Source organism: Neovison vison, chromosome 8, assembly GCF_020171115.1.
Source record: "Neovison vison isolate M4711 chromosome 8, ASM_NN_V1, whole genome shotgun sequence".
In the NCBI taxonomy this organism is placed as follows: Eukaryota; Metazoa; Chordata; class Mammalia; order Carnivora; family Mustelidae; genus Neogale; species Neogale vison.
The window spans coordinates 71,665,762-71,682,320 of record NC_058098.1 but is presented as its reverse complement, the minus strand read 5'-3'; positions in this window follow the sequence as shown (position 1 = coordinate 71,682,320).

Sequence of the window (16,559 nt, the reverse complement as noted above, 5' to 3'; positions counted from 1 at the left end):
TCTTTCCCTTTCTTCTTCCAGTGTTAATGAAAACACTGCTGCCCTTGTAGGTAGATCTGACAGATGATTTTACCTTTTCTTAAATTTTTAGAACGGGTCCAGGAGGTTCCAAGGATATGCCCAGAACCCCCAAGGTGCCATTTAGAAAAGAAGGTTAAGCAGGCAGTTATTTAAATCCCGTCAGTTATTTAAGGACCAGCTCAGCATCATCTCTCTGTTCTTCAAGCCCCTTGAAAGCTTTTTAAACGGAACTGCATAACCTAGTCTTTATTATTGCTGGTATTGTACATTGCTCTTCAACTGCTTTATGCTTATTAACTATGTGTCGTTATATGGTTACAAAGCTTCCTGAAGGCAGCACTGATGTTTTAGGCTTTCTTGCACTCTGCACTGCATATAGAAAACACTCAGTACTGGGGTGCCTGGGTGGCTCAGTTGATTAAGTGTCTTTCTTAAGCTCGGGTCATGATCCCAGGTTCCTGGGATTGAGCCTTGTGTTAGAGTCTCTTGCCCCTCCCCCTGCTTGTACTTTCTCTCTCTCTCTCTCAAGTAAGTAAATAAAAATTTTTATTTTTATTTTTTTTTAAAGATTTTATTTATTTATTTGACAGAGAGAAATTACAAGTAGATGGAGAGGCAGGCAGAGAGAGAGAGAGGGAAGCAGGCTCCCTGCTGAGCAGAGAGCCCGATGCGGGACTCGATCCCAGGACCCTGAGATCATGACCTGAGCCGAAGGCAGCGGCTTAACCCACTGAGCCACCCAGGTGCCCATAAATAAAAAAATTTAAAGAAGAAGTTAAAAAACAAACTCTCAGTACTCACTGATTTCATTGACTGATCCTTTAATACTTCCATGTATTCAGTCACAGTATTTACCAAAGACCGACTATACGCTGCAGTTATATAGCTATGAGCAAGCATATGCTCTTGTGAAACTTCCATTTTAATAGTTGGAATAAGGGAAAAATCCCAGGATTCGTCTTTTCCCCCCAAACTATGTACTCTAAAATGACTAACTTTCCCACAGTAGCAGTCACTAAACCACCCTTCGTCCAAAAAGAATTCCCAGCCCATTCTGCTGCTTAGTAGCAGGCAAATTAAAAGAAAAAACAAAACAGGTTCAGCAGGTATGAATTCTTTCTGATCGCTCTGCCTTTCAGGGAGGTACATTCTTCAAAAAGTCAAGGAGAACCTTTCAAAATCCTGGGGTGGAAGGGGATTCACAGTTTCCCTTTGACTACTGTACTTCTCCCCAGTACTTCCCCCAGACATATACTGATGGCTATATATCTGTACATTAATATATATGCATCTCTCTCTCTCTGGGGAGATTGTTATTTTTAAATCAGTAGTCACCTTAGTACCCTTTGCCCTCTAGAGAGATTTATCAAAGGCAGGAGGGTGCCAAAGCTGTAAACCTCTGCCTTTGTGATTCTCTTTTTGATGTTGGAGCTCTCTCACCACCTGCTCCTTTGGTCTAAGCAATTCCCAAGCTTCCACAAGCCTGGGAATTTGGCTACTTCTTAACCACAGTTTTTTATTTCATCAACTGTGTCAAAGTGGCAAATTTTATAGTCCTGGGACCATACTGATTTCTCAAAGTAAGTGTTTCCCTGATTTCATTTGTTTTGACAAAATAATCTTTGATAGGAAAACTAAATACATTTCCTCCAAACTTCCCCAGATTTATTATACATATAGTATAAAAATGATAAAACTCTGTTCTTAAAAACATTATAGTGCAAATTGATACAGTTGGTCCTGTTGGGCTCCCTGCTCAGCAAGGAGCCTGCCTCTTCCTCTCCCTCTGCTGCTCCCCCTGCCTATGCTGTCTCAATACCGATCTCTCAAATAAATAAATAAAATATTTTTTAAAAATCACCCAGGGTTGCTAACAGGCCAAAAACATGCAGTAAGTACAATAATACTAATTGAATGAATGAATGAAATTCACTTATTTTATCCACCATTCCCAGATACTTCATATCTAAAGAATGGATTATCTGTGAAGATAAGGAAACATGCTACTAACATAAATAATAGGATTATAACAAATCATGCATCATTGAAAAATAATATTGCTATGGTCAAAATTTAGTGCTTTAAGCAAAGGCTTGTAAATAATTATTCACCCGTTTTTTTTTACATCATTTGAGTAATCCAATTATAGACAGATGGGAAGATAAAAGTTTCCCAGAAAGGAATAAGGATCTTTTTCTAGTGGAAATACACAAACATTCTAAGTACAAATCCAAAGTTTGTTCTAGGTGATCCATTCTTAATACCCAAAGAATTGCTGTCAGAGGTAGAATGTAGTATGCTGTGAGGTGGGGCTGAGTGTCTTTGAGGTAATGTGAATTCACGGGTTTTCGTGTGGGGTGATTGTTTTTATTTGTCCAAGTAGAAAGGGCACGTGGGAAGCAGATGGCTGTTAATCTGGCACGGAATGGCTCCAGATGATTGTACTGTTCCCAAGTTGAGCTCTGAGGAAGCTCAAACTAAGTTGGCTGTGGACAGACAATTGGTGAAACTTGTGGGGAACTGTGGAAAGTGTTTCCTACGTGTCCTCTGACCTGAACTTTATCCTGTAGGATCCCCTTCTCTAGATTTGTTTACCTCACAGGAGACTTTTGAAATGATACAGTCCTCTAGGATTAAAGGATTCTAGTCAAATAAAGTTCATGTCTTTTTTCCATACCAGAAATTACAGAGAAAATATTGAAATTCCTTAGGTTTCCTCTTTATACATACAAATGGAAAAATAGTAATGCACTGGCCCTGTAGAGCCTTTTTTTTTTTAATTTTTTATTTTTTATAAACATATATTTTTATCCCCAGGGGTACAGGTCTGTGAATCGCCAGGTTTACACACTTCACAGCACTCACCAAAGCACATACCCTCCCCAATGTCCATAACCCCATCCCCCTTCTCCCAACCCCCTTCCTCCCAGCAACCCTCAGTTTGTTTTGTGAGATTAAGAGTCAGTTATGGTTTGGCTCCCTCCCAATCCCATTTTGGGATTGCCCTGTAGAGCCTTTATGTTAAGGTAAACAGCTGGTCTTACCAAAGCAGTTTCTCCTAGAGTGGATCATTTGGGTGGGGGGGCTGGGGACTAGGGCATAAGTTAGACAACCAGTTGAGTATTTCTACCTCTTGAAGAACTGATAACTTACAACCCTCAAAGGAAGCATAGGGCAATTAATTTTGGCTAATATGTTGCTACTAACCTATGAATTCAAGCTAGAATTTTCTCATATAACATATATGAAACAGCCAGCTTGCCTATTTCCACAATCCACAGAGCTATAGTATTCTTTCTAACTTGTCTAATAAATGAATGGAGCTCAAAGTTTGAGGACAGGAAGAATTTGAAACCTGACCAAGTCTTCAGATGGGATACATCCTACTTATTGACTACTGAGATAATTGGAGATCAGTAAAAAACCAATGTGAATCAAAAGTAAGTTAAATAAAAAAATAAATAAATTTTTAAAAAAGTGAGTAAGTTAAGAAATAAGTCCATATGTTTATGTAAACAATAGACTCTATGTACCCGTTCTTCTTGACCTATGTTGAGTCACATCTTCATTCATTTATTTAACAAATATTTACGAAGCTCCTACTATGTGACAGGCTCTGATAGGCACTGGGAACATGATAGTGATTGAAACAGATAAAAATTATGAGGCCTACACCCCAGTGTATTTTTTTACATTCTGCTTTAGTCATTTAAAGGCTAGTCAAAGGGAATGTCTCTCCTCTGACCTATTCCTCCTGCTCTCATGGAAGGGAGCTCTGGCCTCAGGAGCTAGAGGCCTAATCCCTAAGAGCTATTAGGAGTGGAAGGAAGTGCCTTTGGATTTCCTTCCCTGCCCCCATGACTCTAAGTCTTCATTCACTGTGCTATGCTCTAAGCCTCCCAGTTTCCAAAATCTGGGGCAACCAACCACAAGCCTGTGTTTCTGCAGGACAGTGGTAACTAGCATTGGTTGACTACTTACCATGAACTAGACTCACACTAAGTAGTTTACACACATTATCATGCTCAAACCTCCCAACCTGATGAGATAGGCACTGATACTACCACACAATAAGCTCTGAGTGGACATTTCTTGGGGGCAGGAAAACAGCACAGAGTTTGGTTCTTGGGTCTAGGTTCAAAAGAGAGAAAGCATTTTTATATTGGTTATGTATTACTGTATATACTCCCAAGGTTACCCCAGATTTAGCAGCGGAAAACAACAAACTGTTACTATCTCATAGTTTCTGAAGGTCAGGAACTTGGGAGCAGCTTAGCCGTATGGCTCTGCTCAGGGTCTCATAAGGTTGTCTAGTGTCAGTGAGGGATGCAGTCACCTGAAGGCTTGACCAGACTATTGGATCTGTTTCCAAGATGGCTGACACATGCAGCTCTTGACACAAGCCTCAGTTCCTCACTGGCTGTTAGCAGAAGACCTCAGTTCCTTGTATCATCTATCTCCTCACATGGCTGCCTCAAGCCATGGTAACTGGCATCCTCCAGAAAGACTAATCCAAGAGAGAGCATGGCAGAAGCCACAGTGTCTTTTTGTAACCTAGCCTCAGAAGTAAGATTCTGTCACTTCTGCCATGTTCTATCCATCACATAGACCAACTCTGATATAATGTAGGAGAGAACTCCACCAGGGCATGCCTTCCTGGAGGTGTGGATTATTGGAAAACCATCTCATGTTCCATTTGGGGATTATTAAAACCAATTGGGGATTATTATATCAGTTTTTATTTTAGTAGAAATTAGGTTGGTACCACTGTCAGACTGGCATGCTGAGGTTTTTTGATTTTCATTTTATAGATGTTAGGAACTTAGACATTTGCTCAAGGTAATACTACTATTAGTAGGAGAGAAGGATTCTGATGCCAGATGGCAGAGGTCAGTCTCCCAACCAGAACTCTATAAGGTCCTACCCTCCAAAAGCAGACCATACTCTCATAGTGCCTTCTAACCACCAGTCCGAAGCCAAGGAATAAGGGGAGGGGGAGCCAAGGCCAGAAATGGGGTATAGCCTGAGTCCTACTCAAGATTCCCATGAGGATGTATATGGTAGAGCATCCTAGAAAACAGGAAGGTAAATATATGGTTAGATTATAAGAACACTCAGGACCAGAGATAGAGTGAGACAGTTAAAGAAAGAGATCTCCTGCTTCCAATGGGGTGATTGAGGTCTTCATTTCCTAACATGTGTGAAAGTGACATGAGAAATCTGGTATTGGTACAAAGTACTGCAAGGGTGCTTTTCCTTAATGCCAAATAATTAACCCAATAAAAGGAAAAGATACAGACACTTGTCTTGGCAATGTAAAAGAAACACAAATTACAGTCATTAATGTGAACCATTTGCCATTTGTGTCTGGCTAATATAACTACATCCAGGAATAAATGCAAGGAAAGCATGGATTCTGAAGTATAGGTAGGAGACTCTGAAAAGTTCTTTTACTGGATATTTCTCTTGGGACTGGCTCTGCCCTACATTCTCCTTCCAAAAATTAAATAGAAAGTACCTATTCCTCTTGAAAAATGATCTTTGCCCTAGAGATCCCATGGATAATGACCCAGAAGGGTACAGTCAGTCATACAAGAAATCTGTTAGAAGGGTGCCTGGGTAGCTCAGTTGGTTAAGTGCCTACCTTCAGCTCAGGTCGTGATCTCTGGGTCCTGGGATTGAGTCCTGAGTTGGGCTCCTTGCTCAGCGGGGAGTCTGCTTCTCCCCCTCCAGCTCCCCCTGCTCATTCCCTCTATCTCTGTCAAATAAATCAACAGGGAGTCTGTTCTTCCTTCTGTCTTTCATCCCACTTGTGCTCTCTCTCAAACAAATAAATGATCTTTTAAAAAGTAAATTCTGTTAGACATGATGCCAAATTAAGAAGCTTATATGTGTCTTCCTCCTCTGCAAAACCTTCCTCGATGTTGCTGTGGTGGTCCAGATACTGCCTCTACCTCTTTTGCCCAAATGGGAGTTTAGATTAAGTGTGAAGAAGGAAAAGTTAGTCATTGGAAACCATGGAGGACTAGGAAGGTTGTACTGCCCTAGGGGTTGTTGTGGAACTCTTCCCAGTTATCCTCAGTGACCTGACTCCATACCCTCTTTTCTCTTTTCTACAGGTCTAAAAAATCCAGCTTTTTTCTTATTCTTTCTGACCTGTTAATACCTACTATACTTCTTGGTTCTCATTTTCCTCCAAGAGTGGTTGTGGAGTAGTATGTATCCCTTCCTTGCTGGGCACCAAAATAAGTACATAGGCCCTTTCAATCCTAAGGACTTTTTGAGGGGGGCATCATGGGGAAACAGAGGGTCTAAAAAAATAACAACATGAAGAAGTTATGAAGTCTCCAAAAACCTTACACAGCATTTAACTTTATCCTTATCTGGTACCCAGAAGTGTAGATGGCTCCTTTTCTGCCTCTGAGGGTGGAGCTCTCATCAGAGCTCCTCCTTTCTGCACCTCTTCCCTCCCTTATCTTGTTCCCACAGACCCCTTCCTCCTTCCCTGGTGGCCCCACTTTCAAGATGTGTACAGTTTGTGTGTAGACATGAAGATATTCAAATACTCCCATATCCACAGAATCATTTACTGTCAGAGTCCCTCTGAGGCCTCTCTCTCAATGCCTCTCTCATGCTACCTCAGACCTTTTATGATCTTAGCAGAGCATAAAAAACTGCAGTTGAGGGGAAGGGGACATTGGGAGTGGCAAAACTACAGACTTTGGGAAGACGCCAAAGATAACATCATTCTTACTTTGCCATTTTGCTGAGAGCCCTTCATAACTGGTCTGAGTGCTTCTGGCCATGATCTCTAGGTGAAGCATTTCATAGACTGCTCTAGATGGGTGTTCTCTGAAACTGTGAATGTGAGTCTGGACACTGCAGATACTGAAGTGTGAATCAGAGGAACCCAGTCTGGCATAACCAGGAAGCTACTATGGGACAGACCAGTTACCCGCCACGATGTGGTAATATCACACATAAGGATAAAACTTGATAGCCTTGGTTTGCTAAATGGGCATTTAAAAAAAAAAATAGTCATTTTGGGGGGTGCCTGGATAGCTCAGTCAGTTAAATGTCTGCCTTGGGTACAAGTCCTGATCCTGGGGTCCTGGGATCAAGCCCTAGGTTCGGCTGCCTGCTCAGCTGGGAGTCTGCTTCTACCTCTTTCTCTTTCTCTACCCCTCCCCCTGGTTACGTTTTCTCACTCCCTCTGTCTCAAATAAATAAATAAAAATTTAAAAAAAAATACTAGTCATTTTTTTATAGTGGAAGGGTGAGTACATTCAAAGTCAACTTATAAAAATGTCTCCAATTCTTGGTGTGCTTAAAGCATTCAACAAAAAGAGATTCAACAAAGGGTAGAAACTGGAAGCTGAATATTGATAGTATCTCAAAGGACTCAGAAATAGTTGGGTAACTCAGGTATAGCTTATTAATAGTTCAGGCTTTAGTGATATGAAGTACGCTTTATGGGACACATCTCTTGAAGGTCACTCGTACAGCTTAATTTCTCATTTATATTTAAACGACGTGGTCCTAGTGCTGAGTGCCTCTCGGCATCATCAGTGATAACTGAGCCTGGTCTTCTTAGTACCCTTGATTTCTTGCCCCTCTCCATAGGGGCAGTTATATACTACACCCAGTCCCAGGAGAGGAAACAAATGCAGGTTTGGGGACCAAAAGTATTCATGATAATAGATAAACTACTTGGGGGCATTTTACAGAAGTAATTATGTATTCTGAAAGCTATTTAATTTGGGGCATATTTTTATGAGATAAGATTTCTGTATGGTATGTATGCTTAAGTTAAAAACTGATCTTGGGGCACCTGGGTGGCTCAGTGGGTTAAAGCCTCTGCCTTCGGCTCAGGTCACGATCCCAGGGTCCTGGGATCGAGCCCTGCATCGGGCTCTCTGCTCCGCGGGAGCCTGCTTTCTCCTCTCTCTCTGCCTGCCTCTCTGCCTACTTGTGATTTCTCTCTGTCAAATAAATAAAAATCTTTTAAAAAAATTGATCTTAAACTTGAAAAATAAAAAAACCCTACATTGGAGAAGGCAGCTGATGACATAATGGTTTGGAGAAGTTAAAAAAAAAAGAAAAACAGGTCAAAAAAGAAAACACAGGGGTGCCTGTTTGGCTTATTTGGTAGAGCGTGCAACTCTTGATCCTGGGGTTGTGTGTTCAAGCCCCATTTTGGGTGTGGAGAATACTTAAAAATAAGATCTTAAAAAGAAAAGAAAAAAAAGACAAGAAAACCCACTGGAGAATTTTGAGAAACTCCAGATGGATTTGAACTTGTTGATGGAAGCAGGGAGCAATATGACAGATTAGGTCTGACTCGAGTATACATAATTTTCAAAAGGAACTTAGGAATTCTCAGATAAGCTAAATTGCTGAAAGAAGGAAGGACCTCTAGAATTTATGATTCTCTGCGCATGAGCTCTGAAGAACGATTTATAAGTGTGGAACAGCTCTATGGGTAAAATGGGGGCAATGAACTTGTTGCCCTGTGCAAGATAGCTGGACTTCTGTTCTTATCCAGCCACATGGAAATGGTTATGGTTCCCTGAATACTCCATGTTGTGGATCCTGCCCCCTGTATCCCCATCCCATTGTTATCGACCCTGTTGGTTTCTCATAGCATTGTATGAGCATTGTATCCTTCTGTGGTAGTTAACACAGTTTAAAATTAATTTATTTATTTGAAAATTTGATTGTCTCACTTCATCATACTACAAATTTCAAAAACAGGGACTAAGACTGTTTCATTTAGAATTGTGTCTCCAATGCCTTCCAAGTACAAGGTATCTAGTAGTAATCAGTAAATATTTTTGAACAAATGAGCCTTGGCATATGTTTTATTTTTTGTTTTTGTTTTTTTCTTTTGTCTGCTTTGAATGTCTTTCCAGTTCCTTTTTGGCTGATGATCTGATATTTATGTTATCCAAAACCTAGCTTATATTACTACTCTAAAATACTGCTCCTTTAGAGGTAATTATGGCCTCATTTCTCTGTACATCTTCTAGGCATCTGGATTGCTATACTCACAATATTGTCCTGCAATTGTTTGTTTACATGGCTCTCTTAACTATGAGCTCCTTAAGTCCAGTGACTGGGTCTTCTTCTTCTTTTTATTCCCAGTACCCAGTGGCATTAGTAGATGTTCATAGGTATTTGGAAATTGAAGTAATAAGTGAAGCTTATGTTTTCTGACCACTTTAACAAAGGAGAAGTCCTTTTAAGGACATGGCGAGCTGTATGTTCATAGCTCAGTGAAGGTGCAGGACACCAACGATGCTCCCAGGTAACATAGGTGTTGTTTCCCCTTACTTTAGAAACTTGCTACTTTTCTCCCTCACTCTTGTGGCCCAAATGGAGTTTCGCAGGCCACTGTCTATGATACAAGTCAAGAGAGTCCATACATCTCTCTCGGGCGGGGGCAGGGAAGGGTGCCTGAGTGGCTCAGTCAGTTAAGCGTCTGACTCTTGATTTCTGCTCAGTCATGGTCTCAGGGTCCTGGGATCCAGCCCCCTGTCGGCTCTCCACTCAATGTGGAGTCTGCTTGGGATTCTCTCTCTCCCTTGTCCACCCACCCCCACTCTCACACTCTCTTTTTCTAAAATGAATTTTAAAAATCCTTAAAGAAAAAAAAAAAAAAGAATCTCTGTAGGTTTTCTTCCTCCAATAGCTGAGTAATGGATAGCAGTTCTTTCCTCTCTGTTAGTATTAATGTCAAGGTATGAGCACAAGTTATTCCCCACTACTTGGAGAATATAGCCATCTCTAGAGAGTCCTGAGAGGATCAGGTGTCTACATCTAGTAAGATCCAGCCATCCCTGCTCTCTCAGGCATTTGGTTTTATAAGCAAGTACATTCCCCTTTGGATTAAACCTGTGAAGTTGTAAGACTTACTAGCAGGCAGAGGTTCAGCTCTCTACTACTGTTGGTCTTCTTTCCCCATTCTTCTCCCAGCCACTATTCTAAAAACTTCTTGAACAAATAATAATATCTGAGAGATAATAGTGTGTGTGTATATATATATACATATATGTATATATATATATATATGTGTGTGTGTGTGTGTATATATATATGTATATATATATATATATATATATATATAACTGCCCCAATTCCCAGCACAGAGTTCCTAAAAGCCTTGTAATTTAAAACTAAATGATAAGAGTAGTAAGAACACCCTTTGTTCTAATATTTGGTCTTTGACCCCCATTCTTGACAAAGAATTCCTAAATTCCTAAATTCCCTTGGAATTTCCCTGGTGACACCAGTAACTCTTGGTGGGCTCCTGGATCTGGGCTGGCCACTAGAAATACCAAGCAATGACTAGAAGCTTGGAATCTTTAGCCACACCTCCCATTCTCCAGAGAAGGGAGAGGGCCTGGAAAGAAGTTAATAATTGATCATGCCTCCATGATGAAGTCTCTGTAAAATTCCCAAAAGTGTGGGATTCTGAAAGCTTCCAGGTCAGTGAACACATCCATGTATGGGGAGGGTGACATACCCTGATTCCACAGGGACAGCAGCTCCTGCTCTGAGGATCCTCCTAGACCTTGCCCTATATATCTTGTCATCTGGCTCTTCATCTGTATCTTTTATTATATCTTTTAGTAATCAGGTAAACCTAAGTAAGTGTTTTCCAAGTTCTGTGAGCTGCTCTAGCAAATAATTGAATCCAGTGGGAAGAGGCCATGGGATTCTCCATTTGTAGCCAAGTCAGACAGAAGTTGTGGGCAACCTAGGGACCCACTTGTGTTTGGCATCTGAAGGGGGAACAGTCTTGTGGGACTGATCCCTCTACATGTGGGATTGGAGGCTATCTCCGGTAGATAGTATCAGAACGCAATTAAACTGTAGGTCACTCAGCTGATGTCACACAACTGCTTGGTGAGGGAAGACACACCCTGCACATCTGGCATCAGAAGTGCTCTGAGTATGGGGGAGTGCCTGGCTGGCTCAGTTGGTAGAGTGTGTGACTCTTGATCTCAAGGTTGTAGATTTGAGCCCCACACTGGGTGTAGAGATTACTTAAAAATAAAATTGTAAAAAAAAGAGAAGTGTTTTGAGTGTGGTAGTGGTGTGAGAGTAAAGAAGAAACACAGGAAGAAAGACTGGGTTGTTTTTTTAAAAACGTCATCCATTGGAAGACTTCTGGTTTTCAGATGACCAAATAAAGATGGTTCTGCCTCCCGCCTCTCTCCCTTTTCTCACAAGAGTTGCCTTTAAACAGTAAGAAAAAAAAAGAAAGAAACACAGAGTTTATCTTTAATAAAACTGAGAGACAGTTGTGACTCTGAACCAAAGAGGAAGATGGTCAAAGTAAAGTCCTGGTGCCGGACCATCTTGATCAGAAGGAGCTGATTCATTTGACCCAACTGCAGTAAGGCTCAGGAATTGGTGGCACCATGTTCCTGGAAGACAGAGGAAAGGGAGTAGAATGGGGACTCTTTAAGAGTATGTAAGGAATAGCTAGACCTGTAGGTTCCCATGCATTCTACAAGGGGCTAACTTTTCCCACCCTCAGAGATGAGAGTCGAGTCTCTGGAGAAGTCAAACTAGAATGTTTCAGGAAATCAGTTACAGAGGAGAGCTGGCAGTGAGGTGTAAGAGTCTGAAAAGAGGGAAATGAGGACTTCAGTGTCAAGTTCTAATGGCACTTCCCCTCCTCCTCCCATGGGAGAGACTCAGCTCAGACCTACCTATACTAAAATTTAGGGACACCAAACGAAAAAGTTGGCTATCCACCTCCTTGTATTACATTTCACTAGAATAGAAACCCATCCTCAAATAAACAGCTGCGAAACAGCTTTTAAGTATCTCATTTTAAGTTATAAATGGGTAGACGAAGATCAGTGGAGATTCGAGGAAAACCTCCAATATGGAAGTTAGAAACTAGAACAGTAACAACAGCAACAACTTAGGAAAAAACCTTTCAGAGAGAAAAAAATCATTCCACAGGATTGGGTAAAAAGACTAACACCAAATTTCTCAACAACACAGCTAGAAGCTAAGGGAGTAATGCTATTAAAAATCTGAGTAAAACTTATGGGGTGCCTGGCTGGTTCAGTAGCCTTGATCTTGAGGTTGTGAGTTAAGGCCTCATGTTGGGTGTAGAGATTACTTTAAAAAAAAAAATCTTAATTAAAAAAAAAAAAAAAAGAAAAAGCCCGGGTAAAATTTATTTTCAGCCTGAAGTTTTATACCCATGCACCCAAACAAACCATTGATTATGTGTAAGGATAGGATATACACATTTGCATACATGCAAAATCTCAAAAAGATATTCCATTCACATATTCTTTCTCAAGAAATCACTAGATGATATGTTCCACCAAATGAAGAAATAAGCCAAGAAAGAGCACAGTGGATTCAGGGAAGAAGGGATCCAAGACTGGAGTAAGAAGTCACCATGTAAGTTAAGTGGGATGGAGGGCTCCAGGAAGGATGCTGTCAGGGGGGAACAAAACAGAGCTACTAGATTATCTAACAGGTTTGGTCATATGAGAATTTTTAGTGAGAAGCATTTTCTAGAACTGTCGGTGGGTATGGAAACATAATTTGTTCAATGAAATGAAATCTGAGGAAAGGACAAAATAAAGGCAGTTATCAACTTCAGGACAAGCTAAAAGACAGAAAAGAAAACTAAAAGAAAAACAAGCTAAAAGAAAGAAAATGCAATCACTGTTCTTGACTCATTGGCAAACAGTACTTACAGTCCTATTAATTAACACTGAATATGGATTCAGCCAAAAAATATGATACAACTATGTTGGGGGGTAAGGGAAGGGGCAGAGGAAGAGTGCTAATTGCCTTGCCTGCAATGAAAGAAAATCAATAGATAATATCTAACTTGATGACTGAGAGGATCACATGCTGAGAATCTTGGAGGCAAATAGAAACAACTATAAAAGCTGGAAATGATTGTGTCTGTAAAATAGCGTGGTGAGGGTGGAATGGAGCTGTGTGAAAATACTGTTGGTTTTTTGTTATAGGCTTTGGGGCACTATGTGACCTTTTAAATTATGTGCATATATTGCTTTGATAAGTAAAAATTAGTTTAAAAATGTCAAGGGACACCAAATTATTACACAGCTCAGTTGCCCGCGTGTGGCATTATGGCTCTGCTTTTATGCTTGAAGGATTGAAGATGTGATCAGAGAGTGGGTCAGAGAATGGGTCATGAAGGGCCTCGTGTGCCAACCCAAAGAGCTTGAATTTTATTGTACAGGGAATGGAGAGGCTTCAGGGATCTTGAACAATGGAATAATAGGATCAGACATGCTCTCTGAGCATTAGCTTCCTAGACCAGGTTGGCTTGGGAAGGACTATAATGGCACTTTTTCCCTCACCAACATTTTATTATGAACAATTTCAAATGTTTTAGTTACTAACTTTAAATTTCTATTTATTTATTTTACTATTTTTATTATATATTATTAAATAATTATAAATTATTTAAATTTATGATGAAAATTTTTCAGAAAAATTGGCTTATGCCTCAAACATTCATATGACTACCTAGATTCTATGATTAACATTTTACCGTATTTGCCTTCTCACATAATGTCCCATCTGTCTATTCCTCTGTCCACCCATCAATCCAGCTGATACTTTTGATACATTGAGAGACATTGATATATTTCATCTCTTAACACTTCAGCATGTATATCATTTATGAGAGTTCTTTTTATAGAAGAGGAGAGTATAGACTGTGGAATCAGATAGACCTATTTCAATCTCAGATAATAATTTTGCTGTTAGATTATTCAATGTACAGTTTGTTTGGGGGTCTTCATTTTAAAGAAAGAGTAGAATTATAATTGCTTATTCCTTGACTTTCACTAGCACAAAATTGTATCTACATTGGTATAACCTACTTTTTAAAATGTTCTTCAGTAACGTAAACATTTATTTTTCTAGTTAAATAATTACCCCCATGGCAATTACCAATTTCCAATACTAGTTCTAGACAATTAGCCTTGTATGTCAACCTCAGAGATCCTAGAATCTTGATCATTTTCTCTGTCAAAGAGGAGAAGGAGTGCAATCCTCTTAGTGAGAGTTACCACCACTGTCCAACATACTGTCAGAGAGAATCTGCCTCAGTTTCCTGTGAAATAAGCCTTTGATCTTGGAAGATGATAGTGTTTACTCAGAACAGGAAATGAGCTCTTAGATGCCTTTGGGAACACTAAGTGCAAGGAGTTAATAATTTATCTTTAACAGTTTTCAACAAATACTCATTGAGGGAAATCTTATCAAAATATTACAAACTCTTGAGTCTGGTTCATTCTGTCGACCACATGTTTAATAAATGAATTCAGCTTTAATAACTTCAGGAAATGGAAGCTTATCTATTCAGCCACTATCTCTTGATTCTAGAATGCAGAGATGCAGGGATCTTGTCCTCAAGGTATACTCTGTCTAGTGGGGAATAATTAAAACAAACAAACAAACAACTAAAACAAACAAACAAACAAACAAACCCAAACAGTAGAGAGTGATAAATAGCATTAACAGATGCTTCAAATGTAATAGGGTCAAGGCACATAAGTGGGACCAGTTTTGTGGAGAGGAGGTTGCTGTCATGGATCAAGGAAGGCCTTGAAAAACCTCACCTGACATAACTTGAGTTTTCAAACTGTTTTATATAATGGAAATGTCGTCTTATAACTTTTTATTCAACATCTACTGGGGACTGCTCTGTGCCAGGCACTGGCCATGGCTCTGAGAATATAGCCATGAACTGGGGAGATCTTTGCTCACAGTCTAGAGGTGAGACAGACACTGAGGAAGTTAAGTGTAACTGGGAAGAACATTGTGATGGACAAAGAGAAGGGTCTGTAGCAGAGGGGACCAGCTCTAGCCCAGGGGAGGCATGAGCACACAGCTGAGCACTTAGATGTTTGCCTGGTCAGTGCGAGTTCTGTGTTCTCTTTGAAAGTGCAGTCATCCTCACAGTTATTCTGCATCCTCTATAGGGCCTACACCACGGACCAGGGCTGTAATTAGCAGCTCAGAAGCCACAGCCTGTATGGGTCTTTATGCTCAGGAAGGCAATTTGGATCTTACCATTCTGAAAATAATCTGTAGTTTCATGGAGTGCCATAGAGTGTTCTGATTACATTCCTCCAAAGAGTTTTTACTGAGTGTTTATTAAAGTCTTGCCTGGTTAAGAAGGACGTGAGACTGTAGGTCCTGAAATCACTTAATTTCACATTGCAGAAGTCCTGTGCTTGAAACTCTAACTCTAGCCAGCAATCTTACAAATGCCCATCATTGGTCACTGTCAGACAGATATTCACTGTGATTTTTATGGAAAGTGGGTAAGAGGTGCCATCACAGCTATCAAGGATATATATTATAGAAGCTCTTCCACTAATTCCCACCTTACAAAATTAGACAGATATAACCAGAGTCCATGCCAGAACAAAAGCCGGTTAACTCTGACACCAAAAGATGGCATCAGTAGGAGTGAATGTACTATGAGCCTTCCTGTTAACATTTGTATACTTAATAGGTGCTTGCAAAATTCATTGAAAACAAAGTCAGCTTTCCAAAATCCCAGAAACAAAGATGTAGCATCAGAGCTGGGAGGGATCTTAATGGTCATCTAGTCTAGATTTTGCCAACCAGTAGATTTTAAAGCTCTATCTGGTAACTGTAACCAAGACATTAACCAAGATGAACCTCTTACACTCTTGTCAATGTCTCTGATTTTCCTGGAACCCTCACCAAGGAGTATAGCTGTGTTGATAGCCCCACGGCCATATTCCAACTTTACTTCTCTTCACATTCATTCAGTGGTTCCATTGTCAGCACCCACCCCAAACCTGCTCTTCCTACAAGCTTTCCATCCTAGTCAGTGGCAGCTTGATGCTTCTACTAGCTCAGGCCAACAATTTGGTTGTCATTTATAACTATTTTACTTTCTTCCACACTTGCTCTCCAGTCTCTCCAACAATCTTGTTGATTCCATCTTCAACATATATCTAGAACATGACTTCACTTGCTGCTATCCCAATCCAAGCCATCATCAGTTTCTCCTGAATTGTTGCGGTAGTCCCCTACTTGGAGACAGCATTTCTACCTTTGCCCCTTCCAGTCTTCTCAACAGAGCAGACAAAATGATTACTTTAAAACCTTAGGTCATCTCATTCCTCTAATCAAAGTCCTCTAGTGGCTTCCATCTCACATAGTGAACATGCCAATGGCCTTACTATGGCCTCAAATGACCTGCATGATGGGAGCTCTTCCCCTTCCTCCTCCTGCTCCCACCACATTGTCCTCCTAATGCATGTGGCACTTTCCCACCTCAAGAACTTGTCACTTGCTCTTCTCTTGGCCTCCACTTCTTCCTGCAGGGATCCTTTCCTCTCTGTCTTCATCCTCTGCTCACAGGCTTCTGCATCATTGAAGCCTTCCCTAGCACCATATTAGTGACATGCATTCCCTCATCCCAAACCTTTCTTTTTCCCCTACTCTGTTGTTCTCCGGAGCATTTACCACAGTCCAAT